The following is a 20,190-nucleotide window of genomic DNA, read 5'->3' on the forward strand; positions in this document are numbered from 1 at the left end:
CTCCAGCACTGTAAGAAATAAATTTCAGTTGTTTATAACCTACTTAGTCTATGGTATTCTGTCATAGTAACCCAAATGGACTAAGACATCATCCAATTTTACACATCCTGCAATCTACGCATTCTCAGTGGGGGCAATGTCACTCATAAGAGGGTGAAAACTGATTATTGGGAGCTGAAAAAATCATACTCTTTTCATGTTTATATATAAAAAGCACAGATATATACACACAGTGCATAAACAGACATACAGTTTATCTGTGCTATTAACATTTTATAGGGGATGGCAATTAGGGGAAAAATGTCTATGAAGGTTCTGGAGTGGGGGGACAATAATAAAAACAAATCTTTTTCTTTCTTTCTTTTTTTTTTTTTTTTGAGATGGAGTCTCATTCTGTCGCCCAGGCAGGAGTGCAGTGGCATAATCTCGGCTCACTGAAACCTCTGCCTCCCGGGTTCAAGCGATTCTCCTGACAATAATAAAAACAAATCTTTTTCTTTCTTTCTTTTTTTTTTTTTTGAGATGGAGTCTCATTCTGTCGCCCAGGCAGGAGTGCAGTGGCACAATCTCGGCTCACTGAAACCTCTGCCTCCCGGGTTCAAGCGATTCTCCTGCCTCAGCCTCCCGAGTAGCTGGAATTAGAGGTGCACGCCACCATGCCTGGCTAATTTTTGTATGTTTAATAGAGATGGGGTTTCACCATGTTGGTCAGGCTGGTCTTGAATTCCTGACCTCGTGACCCACCCTCCTCGGCCTCCCAAAGTGCCGGGATTACAGGCATGAGCCACCGCACCCGGCCATGGAAACAAATCTTGACAATACTGCTATCACGTTTGTCAGTTTGCTTTCCAGACACCACTTTCGTCATATCTTCACTAACTCAAACACTTTTGGTAGCTCCCACAGTCAACTGCCTAAGCCCCAATTCCTCATTCTGTAAACAATGTCCCTAACCATCTTTCTAGTCCTAGCTCTCACTTCTCTCCTGACATAGATCATCCACTCTAGTTAAGTTGCTATTCATACTCTTAACCACAGTTTCTGCTTTTCTACTTTGCTCTCACCAGTATGTTACCTGAATATCTTCCCCTCATCTTTTTCCCTATGAAAATCCATTCAGTTTTAATGTCCCATCCAAACCTGAATATCATATTTAAAACCTGCTTAATCACTTCAGCCAAGAGATCTCTCATTTTTCTATATTCAGCAGTATATCTTATCTATATTCTGCAGTTGACGGAAATTTATTACTATGTACTTTAGCTATACTATTCAGCTCTTTCCTCCAAGAGAATGTAAGTCCCTGAAGAGCATTTCTCTCTCTTTTTTTTTTTTTTCTGGAGATGGAGTCTCGCTCTGTCGCCCAGGCTGGAGTGCAGTGGCGCAATCTCGGCTCACTGCAACCTCTGCCTCCTGGGTTCACGCCATTCTCCTGCGTCAGTCTCCTGAGTAGCTGGGACTATAGGTGCTCCCAACCTCGCCCGGCTAACTTTTTTGTATTTTTAGTAGAGACGGGGTTTCACCATGTTAGCCAGGATGGTCTCAATCTCCTGACCTCATGATCCGCCTGCCTCTGCCTCCTAGAGTGCTGGGATTACAGGCGTGAGCCACCGCGCCCGGACCCTGAAGGGCATTTCTGAGCCTTATGCTCTTCTCTGCCTAAAGAGTCCTTTGTGCAGTTGACTCTGATACTTTTTGGTAGTTTATTTAATTATTTCTCATTTCAATTAACACAAAGTTCAAGCATATGTATTGGAGAGAGATGTAATAGGAGGAATTTTGTTGATGAGGTAAAGAAATAGATTCATGTAACTTCAAAAAAATATATTTCTTTATCTTTCTAACTAAGATAAAGGGTACATTTATCATCAAGCAGAGCACAATGTTTTGCAGATATAAACCAAAAACTCCACAGACGACTAAGTCCATGGTATTTTCATTTCTCCTTGTTTAGAAGAAAAAACCTAAGCAAACAATGATTATAACAGCTAGAGCCACGTAGAATTTCAGAGTTCATGAGAACTTCAAGAAATTACAGATAATCACTGCTACTGAGGATCATCTCTTTTTGTGGAGAGAAGTAATCTCTGCTTAAGAGCTTAAAGTAATTTCAGTCTAATGGAGCTTCCTCCACTGTGGGCCTCCTAAATACCTTGCCGGGCTGGGCTGGACTGGATTCCCCACATTAAGTGTAAGCTTATATCAGGAAGACAGAGGGGGAAAAAAGGGGGAGAAAACGAAGAGATGTTGATTCAGTTTCAATAAACTTTCATATAAATTTATATCTAAAAATTTAGAACAAAATGATTTCCTTTCTTTCTTTCTTTTTTTTTTTTTTTTTTTTTTTGAGACAAGGTCTTACTCTGTCACCCAGGCTGGAGTGCAGGGGCCCAATCGTGGCTCACCACAGCCTTGACCTCCCAGACTCAATGATCCTCTTGCCTCAGCCTCCCGAGTAGCTTGGACTACAGGTGTGTACCATTGCACTCAGCTAATTTTTGTATTTTTTGTAGAGACGAGGTTTCACCATGCTGCCCAGGCTTGCCTCAAATTCCTGGGCTCAAGTGATCCCCTAGTCTTGACCTCCCAAAGTGCTAGGATCACAGGCATGAGCCACTATGGCTGGCCTGAATGAAATGGTTTTTCTTACAGTGTAGTTAAGCTTGTATCATTTCAAAATATTAAATTGTGTTTTTCAGTACATGTTGGGTGGGAAAGCCTACCAAAATCATTTTAGTGTTTAGGGTGTTAAAGGTCTATATCTACCCTGGGGAAGTGCAGATCAGGGTTTCGGCTGGAGGATCTACACAGCGGGATGTATCTGAGTTAGGTGGGTCTTAGGGAAAGGGATGCTGGAATGGGAAACCCCAGGGTTCAGCAGGGGGATGTGGATGGGGTGTTCTGGCAATCATTCTGCTAATATGGGTGCTATACAGAAATACCTAATATATCTCATTAGGGTACTGATAAAGAGTATGGCTCTCAAGCGAGACCAATTGAGTTAGAATCCCTTCTCCACCAATTACCAGCTCTATGACTGAGCAGGTTACTTGATTTCTCTGACATTTTCCTTATGTATAAAATGAAGATAATATTGGTGCACTTCACTGAGAATTACATGAGTTAATAATTGTGAAGGCATACCTGGACAGAGGAAATGCTCAAGCATGGACATTTTTATATTCCCAGCCTCCAGTGCCATGGCTGGCATGTAGAAAGCATGTGACAAACATTTGCTGAATAATAAATGTCAGACTGCCTGTGAGACGAATGAAGCAGACCATTCCTGAGTAGTTAATGAATGTTGCTGAGAAATTCCTGATTCCAGTGGCTTTTTATTAAAATATTATCTTAAGTAAAATGACTAGTTTTATGTTATCAATGTCTATTACTAGATTCTGTTTTTATATATGTGAAAGGATTATTATTATTAATTTCCTGGTTTTTTTTTTTCTCTTGTTGTCGCTGCTGCTGCATGCTCACCAGAAGGAATTAAGATCTCAATTCCTCACTGAAACCCAGAAAGAAAAGGTTGGTGTTGTGTTCCTTTAGGTTTGACCTGTGGGAAGCGTCTCTGGTTCATGAGTTTTGGGTGGTAGGATTGGAAGTAGGATGCAGGGATATGTAGTATTACCCCTGAGCAGGAAGGTAGGCTTTGAGTAGAGAAAGTGAGGTAGTGCCCTAAGGCTGGGATGGCAGGGAGAGTACAGGGGGACCCTTTGCGTGGGATTAGTTTGTATCCCAGTCCCAGTTCCCATGAAGTTCCCTGGAAGATGGCAAGGTCTTTGATGCGGTTGCTGATGTTGGGCAGTAGGGGCTGAAGAATGGGAGTATTCCGGAGCTGCCCCTTCAAGTGAATCATCTAAACTTGTATCTTTTTAGAGAGTAAAGATGAACCGATTACCTTAGAAGATTGTGTAAGCTCTACCGGTTTCTTTTGTGATATCAAGGAAAGGGAAGTGACTCACAAAGCATGATAAAGTTTGGGGAAATCTTTTATTAATATGGAAGATGAAGAATTTAGATTCTGCCATAATATGATTTTGAAAAAGAAATAATAGCATGAAATGTTTTCATCTTAGTGTTGTGGGGCAAATTTGAAGCATCTGTAGTATACAGTTTAGCTGATAATTAGCTGAAGCTGGACATAAAAGGAAGACATCTAAAATTAATTTTTGATGATAGACATTGCTCTGTAAATTTGGAGCTTTAAGGTGTATATTGGTAGATTATTTTCTCTTTAGGAACTGGATTGCTAAATTTGTGTAGGTTGTTATTGAGGCACAGGCAGCCGAAAACATGCCATAGTGATTTGAACAGTTTGCTGTAGTGATTTGCTGCGTGGTTCACTTAAGAGGCAGCTCTATAACATTCCCCATCCCCTGTTGCTTTCCATCAGCCACTGCGTCAAAGGCCTTGACATATTCCAGGGAACCTCATGGGACTTGAAAATGGGGTGCAGGAACAAAATCATTGAGAAGGAATCTCTCTTCTGCTCTTCTATGGCCCCACCTCACTTTCCTCCACTCAAAACATGTAAATACATGGCCTTTATATTGAAAATATTAAATAATTTATTATGACATGAGCTGAATATAAATGACTAATTTTCAATTTCTATGTTTATAAGAGATATAATTTAGAGATGAGAAGATATAGGCCCCATTATACATGTAAAAAAAAAAAAAGCCTGTAGGCACTCAATGGTTGTTGAATGAATGCATCATAGTCCCTAAGTATTTTATACAGCCTCTGTATATAAAACACTTACAGCAAGCAGCATGAGACAGTGTGATGAGCATGGCCTTTGCCATCAGAGGAGCTCAGATTTAAATTCTGAATCTTCCATCTTGGGCAAATCACTTGTCTTTAATTGGGCAAATCACTTATTTTCAAGATGGTGCTAATAAGAACTACTGCATAAAATTGCTATGATGATTAAATAGGGAACCGTAAGTAACACATCTAACAAAGCACCTAGAATATAGTAATTAGTCAATAAATATTTTGTAATAGTTAAGATAAACAATTCAAGCTGCTGTTAATATCTAAATCCAGAATTCTCAGGCACTTAACTTTATAAAATCTATTCCTCACTCATTTCAGTGTATTTCTGGATGGGAGGAATTTTATGTGATTATTTAGGGAATTTCATGTAATCATGTAGGAACTAAGTCTCCTTTCTTTTTATGACTCTGTCCTCTATGTCCTTAGAATTTTCTCCATTTAGTGTATGGAAGGAGAAAGCAGGGTGATGTGTGGGAAGTTTTGTTGGCATGTACCACTTCTCCCCATATTCCGTTAGCTAGAACTCTGTTACAGACACAGCTGTAAGGGAGACTAGTTAATGTAATTTCATCTTGTGCTTAGAAGAGAACATGTGTTTGGTGAGCATCTAGTTAGTATTGGCCACAGTTTTATTGTACTTCCTCTTCTATTTTTCTCTTTAAAAATCCAGGGATATTTTAATTTATTATTGTTGAATGCTTTTTCTTTTTGAGGGTCTAATTAATCTAGAATTTCTTATATATAAAAAGTCCTTTTTTGGTACCTGACCAAGTAGTGATCAAGGTTTGTATCAAAACCCTTGAAGGAGATGAGAGAGAGGGACAGGGTAGGGAGGAGAGAGAGGGAACAACATGCAAGCGTATTTAGTGCTTGTGAGGATGAGGTGAAATAGGCACTCTCATTTCTTCCTAATGAAAGAATAAATGAGTCCAATCCTTCTGCAGGAAAATTTGATTTAAAATATTTATACTGCTTGACATGGTAATTAAAGTTTTTGGAAATGACCTAAGGAAATGCTTTGAAATAGAGATATAAATCTATGTAAAAAATGTTGACTATAACATTATTCATAGTAACAAGTAATTGAAAACAATCTAAATGAAAACCCTAGGGAAATGGTTAAATAAATTATAGTATGTACACATAATGAAATGTTATACAGCTGTTAGATATAATCCTTAGGAATAGAATTTAACAACACAAAAATGCTTATGCTAAAATGTTACATGATGAAAATAGAATATACAGTTTTAAAGACAGTATAAATCTACCGCGGACAGAAAATATTCAAGAAAAATACTGCATATAACCATGTTTATATCTAGAGTAGAATGGATAAATTAAATTATTACATATCATTCAATGGAATATTCAGCAATGGAAAAAATAAACTCCAGCTCCACCAAATAATGTGAATACATCTTGCATACACATTGTTGAGTGAAAAAAGAATCAAGATTTATTTAATAAAATTATAATGAAAAGCAAACAAATAACTAGTAAATCTTTAACACGTCTAAGAATTCCCATGGGATTTTTGAAAACCTTTAAGGAGAAACATATAGATAAAACGTGGAGTTTTCTGCTAGTCAAGCAGGTGTGGGGTCAGAGCATCAGTGTTTGGAGTACTAATGTAAAGGTGACTTCGTTTGTTCATGCAGCCTAGTAAAACTTGGAACACACAGTTCCACAATCTACTGGTTTATAGTCTTTGGTAACAAGTAGCAGAAATAAACTCAGGTACTTTGTATACAAAATAAATTGATTGTGAGTATATTAGATATATCACTTGGTTTTATTTAACCCCAAAGTAAACAAAAACACAATTACATCTGGCTTAAACAATATGGACCTTCATTATCTCAAGTAACAAGAAGTCCAGAGGTCCCAGAGTTGGCTAATTCAGTAGCTCAATCAGAGACTCAGGTACCTTTTGTCTAGCTGTTCTCTCTAACCACAGCATGTTGGTGAGTCTCTTCTTGTGGCTTTAAGACGGCTCTAGGTGTTCCAGGAATCATGTGCAGATATGATGATATCCAGATAAGGGGGGAAGAGGGTGATAAAAAGTTTGGTTGATAAAAAGTTGACTTTATCCTAAGCTCTGTAGTGTGCCTGTGCATAAACCAATCAGTGGTAAGGAGAATGAGACTCTCCATACCTGGCTTCGACTTCACTGCCTTGGGTCTGGGAAGGGGCCCAGTGACTCCTAGACAAACTACCAAGTAGGACTTCTGTTATCAAGGAAGAGGTAGGGAAGAAAATTACTGTTGGACGAGCAACCAACACTGATTCATCTCAAAGAAATAGGAGAAATAACAACTAAATCTTGAGTATGATGGAAAACAGCAAAGTATATTTTGGGAACTTAGCAGCAGGAATACATGAATTTTTCATCCCTTGTGTTACCTTTACTATGACTCCATTCCAACAATTCCCTGTCTCTTTATCTTTCAGTTCAAAATTTCAAATATTGAGAATGACAGTATTTGAGTGGTCCAGCTTGTGTTAGCTGACCATTCCTGCATCAAGAAGCTATAACTGTGCAGTAAAGTTACTAAGAACAGTCATGGCTGTTGAATACCCACCTCCATAGGTAGCCATCAAAGAGGTGTTTCGTATATTCATCTTCCTGATTATCTGGTGAAGAGGAAGGTAAGAAGGGTATCCATTTCATATTTTAATAATCATCTTATTTTTGTTTAGACTCTTCATTATCCCTGTATTCTGGTAATTTCATCTTTGACACTATATTTGACACAAAGAAAGAAACTTGTTTAAGGTAGGTAAACTAGTTTAACCATCTTTTTTTTTTGGTTGTTGTTGAGACGGAGTCTCACTCTGTCGCCCAGGCTGGAGTGCAGTGGCCAGATCTCAGCTCACTGCAAGCTCCGCCTCCCGGGTTTACGCCATTCTCCTGCCTCAGCCTCCCGTGTAGCTGGGACTACAGGCACCCACCACCTCGCCTGGCTAGTTTTTTTTGTATTTTAGTAGAGACAGGGTTTCACCGTGTTAGCCAGGATGGTCTCGATCTCCTGACCGCGTGATCCGCCCGTCTCGGCCTCCCAAAGTGCTGGGATTACAGGGGTGAGCCACTGCGCCCCGCCTAAGAAAGCAGTTTTATCTTTCCACTGCTAACTCTATTAAGGAAATAGCACCATACACTTAGCCAATGTAAATTTAATTGGGGTGGGGGGAGAGAATAGAAGAGAGAAGAAGAGACAGAGATAGAGAGAAAGAGAGAGAAATATTGCGGGGAGAAAATTGGGGTAGTTGGTATAACATTGCACTTCAGATTTCTTTACCTGTAGTGAGAGAGGGTGGAGCCATCCATTCCCTCTTGCTTCTCATAGCCTGACCACCCCCCCACAAGGTGTCAGATTCTAATGTTTAATGATAATACACTTTTCATGAAACATGGTGTCATATGAATAAATAGCAATTTGTTGTAAAGGTCAGAAAAATTGGCATCTTGAAAGAGAGAACTTTATCAAATCTTGACATCAAGAACTCTAATAAATACTAAGCTGAATAAAAAGCATTAGGTAAGAGGTTAGAAAGGCTTTTGGTTGTAGAATTGAACCAAAAAGGTAAATCAATTACAAAGGTTTTTGCTTTCAGATTTTCTGCAGAAGAGAGGTACAAAGGAGTTGAAAGCCAACTAAGGTGGGCATAAACGTCGAAAAATCTGCTTCAACTTCAAATGTGCAAACTGCTGGAGAAGCTGTAACATTGTGTTTTGCATGCTTATTCTTGAAAATGTACTTGACATTGCTGTATAGATTATACATTTACCCATAACTTTGTATAATTCAGAGTTACCCATCTAGAGCAAATATATCCTTTATCTTATGCAATCATGATTTAAGAGATTTTCAGTGTGATTCCTATGATTTTCCACAGTTGTTGATTCTGCAAAGCCCTCAGATAGATTGCAACTTACCATGTGTATGTGTAAAGGTAGTTCTCCCCATGACTTCATTATGTAAGAATCAGCTCCTTCCTGACTTTATAGACAGCAAGAACTTTTGAGCATATAATTTTCAGTTGGTTATAGAAATAATTTTTAAAAATTGTGAAAGTAATAGGATCATATTTTGGAAAACTGAGGATATAGAGAAAGAAAAAGAAAAAAACCACTCTAATAATGTTTTATCATTTTCAAAATAGTTCCTCCTGTTCTTTGTTGGAGTCTCTAAAGGGACTCCATGTACAGAAACACTCCTCCCCAGTTGGTTCTGATAAAGTTAATAAATTAAAACAAAAAATAAGGCAGAAGAGGTCTAAAAGTTATCTTTACTGTTGGGATACGGGCTCTTGGTCTGCCATATGGGTTTGCTAATATTGAATATTGATTGAACATTGAATATTGCTAATATTGAATGTGCCAGCAATACTAGTGCATGCAGTAAGCCTCTCTTTGAAGGGTCAGACTCCTGGAATATCAGAGGGACATGAGTTCCCTGAAGCCAGGACAATCCTAAGTGTGAATTGAGTCAAACACCCTTAGTTATTCTTTCCAAATTTAGCAATCAGTTAACCCAACTGACTATACCTCTCTACGGCCAGTGTGAATTAAGGGAAGAGGGGAGATTAGGAGGAGAGCTTAGAAAAAAATCCTTTCTATAGAAAATGGAAATGGGAAAAGGTGTTTTATTTTTATGAGTTTTTAGAAAACAAACAGAAGAACATATTTCTACACTCATGTAAAGAGAACAAAGCAAGAGTTTCAATGGAGACACGATTGTTGTCATATCAAGATATGTGTGTAAAAAAAGAGTTTACATAGCAGGTTTGGGACTGCTAGTCTTAGAAATGCCTGCTTGAAAGATTCGCCTTTGGATGGCATCTGGAAACTTGGGTTTCGAGTGGGTTTTCACCATGACCAGAACTGATAAGAGAAGCTCACTATGCCTAAATTGTTTAAACAATATGAATTATGTGGAACTCCTGCTTTCCTTCTGGGATTTCGGAATTTTGATACATGTTAAGCAGAGAGTGCCAACACAACTAGCCCTCAATAAAAATCTTGAGAAGTGAATCTCTAGCGATCTTCCTTTAACTTATTACTGGGATAATAAGTGTGTCCCATAGGAATCCACTGGAAGAGGGTTCTTGGAAGCTTGTGTGTGGCCTCGTCTGGGCTTTGCCCTGTAGAACTTTTCCTCTGCTGATTTTGCTTTGGGCCCCTTTGCTGTAACAGCTCCTCACTGTGACTTTATACCAGGACATTTGAGGCCTCCTGCAGTATCACTGAACTGGGAGGTATTCTTGGAGCCCTCCAAAACAACATGGATAGTGTGGTTTCTATTGTTCCTTCCTTCAGTTCCCAGTGTTAAATAAAGTTTAGCCTAAAGCTGCCTCCTTACATATGTTAAGTTCGGCCTAAAGGTTTCTCTGTACATTGTGAACTATAACGTAAATGGAACTGTAAACAGACCAGGCTCACCTGGTCAGTGTTGTACCATAGTTGGACTTGTATCAGCTGCAGTTCCTGCCTCATTCTCCTTCAGTCTCCCCAACTCCTGGACCACACATGTATTTCACTTTATGATGAAAAACGCTGGTCTTCCCTGCAGGACACACCTATCAGCAAAGTTGGAGACTTGGAAGTGGTGAGAAATAAGGGAAGGTTCCAATCCATCTTTCATGGGTTTCAGCTCAGCCTCAGAGGTATTGGAAGAGGCAATCCACCATGGGCTGTGAGCATGCCTTTGTGTTCTTGTTGAATGTGCCAAGAATTTAAGGCTTCTTTTATTTGGTCATTTCTCGAGGTTGTGTTTATAGCAAGAATGCTGAAGATGACGTATCTCCCACTGTGACAAAGAACAAGCTACTTACTGCTTAATACAAAGTAATGGATTCTCCAAACTCAGTGTTTCTCAGCTGTGATACAGATAACACTGCATGTGCAGTAACCATCTGAGATTTTCTGTAAAGCCCCTGTGGGACTTGGGGAGCAACGGGGGCTATGACAAGCATGTTGTTCATGCCATTTGCTGTATTGTGAGTAACAAAGTACTTTATCTGTGATCCAGGTGTCTTGTGTCTTCTGCCAACATTCATAAAACAGTAGAAGGTGAATCTATCAGCTTGCAAGTAGGGGAATATCCTAGCCTGACAGCAGCTTCCTGTTTGTCCTTGCTCTTTCCTCTTTGTGTCTATCTTTCTTTCCCAACTGCCCACCCTGTGAACTTAAGGGACTAGATACAGAGGCAACAGAGTCACATAGATTGTTTAACTAGATTCTACAACTGGGTAGGGAAAAATTCCCATAGTAAATGCATTTTATGTAAATTTCCTAGTGGATTTGCTTCTCTGACCAAACCGTGACTATTATTGTTCCCCTCACAACCAACCTAATCCATCTTCTGAGATTCCATATTGTTGCAAGTTCTGTATAAACATCATCTTTAATGGCAGAAGAATATTTCATATTGAGTAGATTAGACATACTTTATTTACTTAAACTTTTGACACAAAAGTATTTGTTCAGTCTAATTAATCCAAGAGGAAAAGAGATTTGTGAAATAGAATTAAACTTTGAAAATAATCCTCCCTTTATGCAGTACTGATTTAATCCTCCCTTTACACAGTACTGATTAATTACTGATAATCCTCCCTTTATGCATTATAAAGTGTTTCAGTACTTTATAATGAACTATTCTGGTATTTCAAAATTTCACTTACTTAAGTTTGAAGTACTAGCAAAGCAAACTTGGGAGAGAGAAAGAATATTGAGTTAAAATATCCAAGGCCTTAGAATCAACATTTTTTTTGAAAGAATAAAGGACCCTAAAATGAAGGGGCAATGAAGCCAAGTTCAGTTAAGTCCTTTTATAACATCCATTACCATTTTCATGTGTTTACTTGCTATAAGGGCTTATTTTAAAGTATAGTCAACACAGAAACAACCCAAGTTCTAGATGTGAGGCAATGTGAAAATGGGCATGGTGACAAATAATACCTGCATTTTTTCCACTTACAGAGCCCAAGGGATTTTGTTCATTAAATGTGATTTTTTTTTTTGAGACGGAGTTTTGCTCTTGTTGTCCAGGCTAGAGTGTAATGGTGTGATCTCAGCTCACTGCAACCTCCACCTCCCGGGTTCAAGCAATTCTCCTGCCTCAGTCTCCCAAGTAGCTGAGATTATGGATATTTGCCACGACGCGTGGCTAATTTTTGTATTTTTAGTACAGATGGTTTCACCATGTTGGCCAGGCTGGTCTCGAACTCCTGACCTCAGGTGATCTGGTCACCTCGGCCTCCCAAACTGTTGGGTTTACCGGCGTGAGCCATTGCACCTGGCCATTAAATGTGATCTTTAAAGTGGGAAAAAATTATTATTTAAGTTTCTTGGCAATGAAAACAGCTATTATTTTGCTCTGAGCGATTCTGCTTTTGTGGAGGGGAAACAAAAGACCTTTTGTAAAATAATTCTTCTGGCACAGTGTCCCAACTATAAAATAATTTAATTATTTTTCTTAAAATGCTGAACTGTAATAACATTTGTTATTATTTTAAGCAGACTTCATATCTTAGAAGAAATTCTTGCTAAATTGGGGGTGAAGAATGTGACTCAATAATTATTTCTGCTAGAAAAGGAATAGAACTGAAAAAATTAGACTGCAGAATGATTTAAAGAAGAGGTTACAACTATCCTATTTACTGTATTATCACTGTATCTCTAGGGACCAACAGTGCCTGGCACAAAGGAGGGGCTTAATAATTATTTAATGAATGAATAAAAGAGAAACTCAGGGAAAGCAGGACCATAATTTATCCACAGAATCTGTTTCAGCATATATTATCCGATTAAGATCCTGAATTTGGAGTTTAATTTCAGCAACGACTCCTCAGTCTTTTAATATATAATTTTCTAATTAATATTTATTACTTTGATTTATCTCATTTTCAGCCAGTGTATATTCAATGAGTATTTTTAACACAGATATTTGTGAAATGTTTTCCGAGTTCATGCATATTTGTGTCTTTTTAGTGTTTTTCTTCATGGAAAACAACTTGGTTGGTTATAAAATTTGTTTTTGTTCAAAAGCTGTAGTTTTTATTTTTAATTTAACATTATAAGACAGAAAAGTGAAGCTAATTTTCCCTTCTCACTCTACCCCATTAGCCTGAAAATTTATGATTGTTTTCTTTATTATTTTAATGTTAAATAATTATCCAGGTGTGTCTAATTATGGATTTATTTTCCCAGAAATGAGGTGAACTGTTTAATCTGTGACCCCAAAGTCTCTTTAAAATTTAGATACTTCTTTAATTAGAAGTTTGAATTTTGTCAATTGTTTTAGTCTCTTCCCGAGAGAAAAATAGAATTCTTAGTTTGATTCTCTCTTCTCTGTCTTTATTGGTTTTTATTTCTTTATCATTATTCTCTGTGCTTTAAAATACGTCTCAGTTTTGTCCTCTCCCTCACGTTCTCAGGGTTTTCTAATGTTAATTCAGATCTTTCCTTTTTTCAACATGAATTAGAAGTGTTATCGAGTATTTACTTTTTCTGTAATCCTCTTAATTTGCTTCTTTCCTTTCTTGACATTTTATTTCAGGATGTTATTTTCTTAAACCCATTGTACCTCTTTCATGGAGTACATGAAGTCTGACCTCTTAGAAAGGATGCCAAGAAGATTCATCACGTTTCTTTTTCTTATACGGTTACTATTTTCAGAAGACTTCCAAGTCTTATTCCTGCTAACATAGAAAGTTCCCTCAAGGAGAAATTAGGAAAACAAATGGCAGTGCTATAAAAATTATTTATTGCTGGCACTAATCCTGCTAGCACTAAAACATGTTGGATAAATATTTGCAAAATGTTGTTTTGTGGGGGCACCATATTATTATTCTGTCTAGATGACATATACATTTAATTATAGCCTGATTCAAAAGATATTTATGGTAGGAAGGAAGGACAGAACATCTGTGGTGTTTATGTAATTATTTCTATCTATACATTGTTTAGGTCAAGTTCCAAAACTTGGGAAGAGGTTTATTTTTTGGAAAAGCTTATGTGGTCTCCCTGGGTAGGGCAGACCACAGTCATATATTAGGGATAGACAGCTGAGCCATCTCTGATAGCCAGAAAATTGGTGGGGGTGGGGGAAAACTGGCAGGGGTTGGGAAACTCTGGATGTGTTTGAGACAAAGACAGATTGATGTGGAATTAGGAACTGGGCAAGCAGCAGGAGACTGGATGTCTCTTTATTTAACTAAGGATGATCGAAGGCTACGAGGTCAAACACTATGAATGTAGTGATTTTTGTTAAAGTTGGATCCAGGTGACTATCAATCACCTATAACTTCTAAGTGTCTTGAGATCTTTATTATTTCTTTTTTCCTTTCTACCATGGTCCTTTTTTTTTTTTTTAATTTGTGCTAATTATGGGGTATGTGAGAAATTTTTCATATGAATATAATTCACAGTGTTCAGGGTATTTAAAGTTTCCATTACCCTAGCACAATACATTTTTTAAGTATAGTCATCCTACTCAGCTATCAAATATTGAATTTATTCCTTATGTTTTACTGTTTGTTTGTGCCCTTTAACTCACTTCTTTCATCATCTTCCCTCGCACCCATGATCATTATTTCTTTTGACAAATATACCGTGCCCCTTCTTTATGCAATGCACTTGGCAAGCACAAATTGTTTAAGACACGGTCCCTGAAGTCAAGTGGCTGACAATGTAGATGCATTTTCAGTAAAGCCTTTCGCTCTGAGCCATCAGTGGTATGTGGTTGAGTACCCCTGCACTAACAGGGCAGTCTGCAGAGCTTATTGTCCTGGGTTACTCTGTTCCAGCATTCCCAGACTCTCATGGAATAATGACAAATGATGATATCAATAACTTTTCATTGTCTTCCCATTTAAAACCACATTTTGAGGGTAGCATGTTTTGAAAAGTAGGAAAATAAAGGAAAGCAAAGCAAAATAAAAACATAAAACTTACTTAACATCATACTGATCAGAACTAACCACTGTTAAAAATTTATTGTATGACTTGTTTTTTGAAAAACCCATTTACAGTATTTTTCAGTGTAAATGGTTTTCATAAAATGTTATAGATTCAATTTGCCTCTTGTTTTTCTAAACATATGAGCCCTCAATTCTGAAGTCAATGCTATTATAAATAAGGATGAGACTAAAATTAAGGACACCAACTATTACTATCTGTGGTACATGCAATCATTTTATGGTTCACGAATTCAGGGAATAGTTAAAAATATTATTACAAGGTTGGCTGAGGTGGGCTAATGCCTATAATCCCAGCACTTTTTGCTTGAGGCCAGAAGCTTGAGACTAGCCTAAGCAACAAGACAAGACCCCAGTCCGGTCCCCACCGACCAAAAAAAAAAAAAAAAAACCAAAAAAGAAATTTCACTTGCGTGGGAGCACATGCCTGTAGTGCAACCTATTTAAGAGACTGAGGGCAAGAAGATTGCTTGAGCTCAGGAGCTTGAGGCTTCAGTGAACTATGACGTTGCCACTGCACTGCTACCTCGGCAACAGAATGAGACCCTGTCTTTAAAATAAACAAATACAATTATTACATAATTAATACATGTTCATAGTAGAAAAAGAAAATACAATATGAAAGAAGAGAAAAAAAGTAATCAGTAATCCCATAGATAGCAGCTATTAACATTTGGTATTATGTCCAAAGAGTATGACCTTTTTGAATTTTTATCTACATGCACGTGCGATTTTTATCAAAATGGAGTCCTGTTTTACAAAATATTTTATCAGTTTTCCGTTTCACTATTTTATTTCCTTCCATGTCAATAAATATATTTCAACTATACATAACATTCAACAACTGTATGTTATTTCGTCATCTGGCTATATCATTATTTTACTATGTGGGATGTTTAAATAGCTTTCAATATCTAGTTAAAGATGCCGAAAAGAATATTCTCTACATTTGCCTCTCATCTTTACTTCCTTAATAATCCAATAGGCTTTTAAAGTGACGGGACATTTTTGTTGGACCCTGGCACCTGGAAAGGAGAACCCTGGAGTAGCAAGATGAACCATCTGTTTTAGAGATATTAAGTTACTAAGGGGCTTCCTAAAAATGGCAAACAAGAGAGAGTAATCAGTGATTGGAACTGGTGCTAGAAGGTACTGGGCTTCATGGTAAGGCTGGCTTGGTACTGAATGTGAGCCCAGCTTGCCCCAAAATGCCAAGGTCTGGGTTGCGCCTACGGATGGAAAGGGTAGAGCCTGCAAGTAGGAGCCAAGTGGTTCCAGCAAGGGGGAAAGGAAGTCTTCAGATTAGAGGCAGGGAGTTCAATCTGAAAACATGATGCACCTACCATTAGTGATGACACCTGTGACAGCATATGTGCCCTTGGTCTTGTCACCTGGCATTGGATGCGCGCCCTGCCCTCTTAGCAGCACATGGCTCCTTTTTCATCCAGTGCTTCTCACTGACTGCCAGGGAAAGACATAATTTCACTTTTTCCCCCTAGCATGGCAGGGGAAGAGAATGAGAAGAGGGTGGTGGGCATGCTCAGAAAGTACCATACCGCTCTCTCCTTGAAGAGACAGAGTATAATTCCCCTCTCTTTAGCTATGGTCTGCACGTAGTTACTTCCTTTCAAATAATACAGTATGGAAAGGAGGAAGAAGCAACTTTATATTGAAGAAACCTGACAAACACTACCTCAGTCAGGTGATCAAGGTCAACAGCAATAATGATAAGTCATGTTGATAGTATGTACCCTTGATAGGATGTGAAGAAAATGGGCCGGGCATGGTGGCTCAAGCCTGTAATCCCAGCACTTTGGGAGGCTGAGGTGGGTGGATCATTTCAGGTCTGGAGTTCGAGACCAGCCTGGCCAACGTGGTGAAAGCCCGCCTCTACTAAAAAAAAAAAAAGTAGCTAGGTGTGGTGGCGGGTGCCTGTAGTCCCAACTTCTTGGGAGTCTGAGGCAGGAGAATCACTTGAACCCAGGAGGCAGAGGTTGCAGTGAGCTGAGATCACACCACTGCACTCCAGCCTGGGCGACAGAGCAAGACTCTGTCTCAAAAAAAAACAAAAAACAAAAAACAAAAAAAACTTGTACCACCAACCAACAAAGGGGCACAATGCTAGGTGGATTTTGCCTTTGGTATTTTTGAGGAGGCAACATATGTCATATTTGAATGTTTACGATACCTCCTACTGAGTAACCTGTAGGTTGTCAGTTTTGAATAGAAACAGTCAGAGAAGGCTCTGCAGCAGTGAAAAGCCTAAGGCTCTTCCACTTAGGCTTTAATCAATCAGCAGATTTGATAAACTTGAACATGCTGTGGAAAATAGGGATGCTCTATGGAGTCTTTGGCAAGCACCAATAAAATAATTACAGAGCAGATATTTAGAGTTTTGAACAAATCCACACTTCCTTCTATAGATAGCTATTCTTCTTTTGAGAAATATCTCCAGGTTTGCTACTGGGCCTCAGTAGAGACTGAATGTCCAGTCATTAGACATCAAACGATTGGGTGACCTAAGGTTCCTCTCATAATCTAGATGTTCTTACCAAGCCATAATTTTAGCCACAAGCAATGCAATAGATTATTAAATGGAAATGGAATATAAGAAATTGAGCTTGGGCTGGTCTGAAAGGCATAAGAAAGTTGCACGAGTAGATACCCCAGACTCGTTCAAAACTAACTCCTGCTGTATTGTCTTTTTTCTTCTTCCATACCTGTGGCTTCATGGAAAATTCTTTGGGAAGTTTTGACCAAGAAGAAACAAACTGTAGGCCTGGTTTATGGGTGGTTATGGAATTGAATATCTGCCACATAAAAGCCTTGGTCAGGAGTGGCCTGAAGGACAGTGATAAAGGAAAATCCTCCAAATGGGCAGAACTTTGAGGTTGCATTTGGTTGTTCACTTTGGATAGAGAGCTGGCCAGAATTACAGATCCTCACTGTTTCTAATGGTTTTGGTTGGATGGTCAGAGACTTGGAAAGAACAGGATGACTGATGATAAGGAGGTCTAGGGGAGAGGTTTGTGGTTAGATTTTTTCAGAATAGGTACATAGTATAAAGATACTTGAACCCCATCTGAATTCTAATCAAAGGGCACCAATTGCAGAGGAGGCTCTTAATAGTTGAACAAAATGATACATTCTGTGGGTGCACATCAGCCTCAAACTCAGCCACTCCAGTGTTGCAAACTGAACATGTGTACAAAGTGACCACAATGGCGGGGTGAAGGCCATTTATGGGCTTGGCAACACGAATTTTACCTCTCAGAGGCTGCTGCTACTATTGATAAGCTGCCCTGTCAAGAGCAGAGGTCAACACCGAGCCCTTGGCATGGCACCATTCCCAGAGGGAATTAGCCAGCCACCTAGGGCTCACCTTTTACCATCATGGGCAGGGGGATACTTGATTTCACTTGAAGACACATGTATTCTTGCTATGGATTTGACTTTGCAGTTCATAATGTCATGGTCATGATATTCTCTCCAGCATCTGTGTTACTATCAAAGTAATCTGCCTATTATTCTTCTCATTAAGTAACTAATGTCACAGAAAAACAAGTCTGACAATGGGCTCACGTCCATGAGATTGACCTTTACCTTATCACCCAGATCAGCTGTCCTAACACAGTGCTGAAATAGCTTATTGGAGATTCAGTTATAACTTCAGTTGGGAGGTAACAAGCTGAAAAGATTGTGGTTCTGTCATATAGGAGGCAGTATTGTATTGCAACAAAACTTCACTTTTATTTTTATCCCCACAAACAGGCTATGACCCCTTCCCAGGTACACTGGTGTGATAAAACTGGTCCCTGCCCCAAGTTCCATGTCTTGCATCCCCAGACTGTAACCTAGTGACATTCAAACACAGCTATATAACCCCACTACACCTTTTGCTTGTGTCCTCCACCCTCACCCCCAGTGAAGTTTCTTGCTGAAGGGTTCTCCCCCTAAACTCTCTCTTGGCTCACCCCTGCTTGGTTGAATGTGCTCCTTGTGTGGTGTGGGGTGGCATACCCCCTGTCTCTAGGACCTATGAGTATAATAAATCATTTAATTTCATAGTTCTCTTTGAGTATAATTTCCCCAGCCATGTTGAAACGATCCTTAAAGACCCTGTAAGGGAGACTCACTCCCTCATTTACAACACAAGGGTGTACTTTGAATCATCAACCAATATATGAGGCTTCCTCTTCCATTGGCTGAGTGTATGGACCAATATGTGAGTGCAACAATCAAAGTGTATATGTGGGAATTGTTCCTCTCACTATTACATTAATAACCCACCCTAATCAGAGCTACTCAGGAGGCTGAGGCAGGAGAATAGCACGAACCCAGGAGGCGAAGCTTGCAGTGAGCCAAGATCGCGCCACTGCACTCCAGCCTGGGCCACAGAGTGAGACTCCATCTCAAACAAAACAAAACAAAACAAAACAAAACAAAACAAAACAACAAAAAAAAATAACCCACCCATAGAATTTTCTCTTCCCTTTCCTACAACTTTGAACATTGCTGAATTGGAGGTATTGGTTCCCAAGAAGGATGCAACAATTGTTCTAATATTGACCTTAAGACTGTCACTTAGCCATTTTGGCTAAGTAGAAATTTAGGCCAGGTGCGGTGGCTCACGCCTGTAATCCCAGCACTTTAAGAGGCTGAGGCAGGCGGATCACAAGGTCAGGAGATCGAAACCATCCTGGCTAACACGGTGAAACTCTGTCTCTACTAAAAATACAAAAAATTAGCCGGGCGTGGTGGCATGTGACTGTAGTCCCAGCTACTCAGAAGGGTGATGCAGGAGAATCACTTGAACCCAGGAGGCGGAGGTTGAGATCGCGCCACTGCACTCCAGCCTGGGTGACAGAGTAAGGCTTCGTCTTAAAAAAAAAAAAAAAAAAAAAGGAAAGAAAGAAGAAATTTATTTTTTATCCTTTTAAATTTTGCAGAAATCTAAATAACGGTTTAAAAAAGCCCTGGTGTTCCACTTTCTCACGACTCTCTTCAGTTCACCATACCTACTAGTTTGTATTAATAGGCTCAGGTCAGTTCTAATTCGAAAAGTCCGGGTCCTGGGCAAGAATTACACAGGGACCCCACTCAGAAGGTCTTGGTCTTTGTATAAAACTCCACTTTTTATGTAATACCCTGTAGCTGCTCCCATACATCTTGAACAAATACTTTGTTTTCCAGACTCCTAGCACGAGGACTTGGGCAATTATTTCACTGCTTTCTATTCTGTTTTTTGTTGTCTGACTTGAACTTCTGTCTTTGTTTCCATGAAATCATTGTACCCAGTTCTTACTCTCTGAGTTTGCTGATTTTTTTTCTGAATTTTATCTGTGGTGAAATTACCTTTTGATTGTTGTGTGCATTATGTGCATTTGGTTTTGTGGTATGTTTTAAATATTGTGCATT

General features: G+C 38.9%; 1 long non-coding RNA gene across 1 annotated transcript; it reads left to right on the forward strand.

Moving 5' to 3' along the window:
• The first annotated feature begins 3,483 nt into the window (after positions 1-3,483).
• LOC111546267 lies at positions 3,484-8,862 on the forward strand. The gene is made up of 3 exons (XR_002732712.2): positions 3,484-3,531; positions 7,492-7,567; positions 8,407-8,862. It is a non-coding gene; the product is annotated as an uncharacterized LOC111546267 (long non-coding RNA).
• Positions 8,863-20,190: the final 11,328 nt, after the last annotated feature.

This window comes from Piliocolobus tephrosceles, chromosome 3 (genome assembly GCF_002776525.5).
Source record: "Piliocolobus tephrosceles isolate RC106 chromosome 3, ASM277652v3, whole genome shotgun sequence".
In the NCBI taxonomy this organism is placed as follows: domain Eukaryota; kingdom Metazoa; phylum Chordata; class Mammalia; order Primates; family Cercopithecidae; genus Piliocolobus; species Piliocolobus tephrosceles.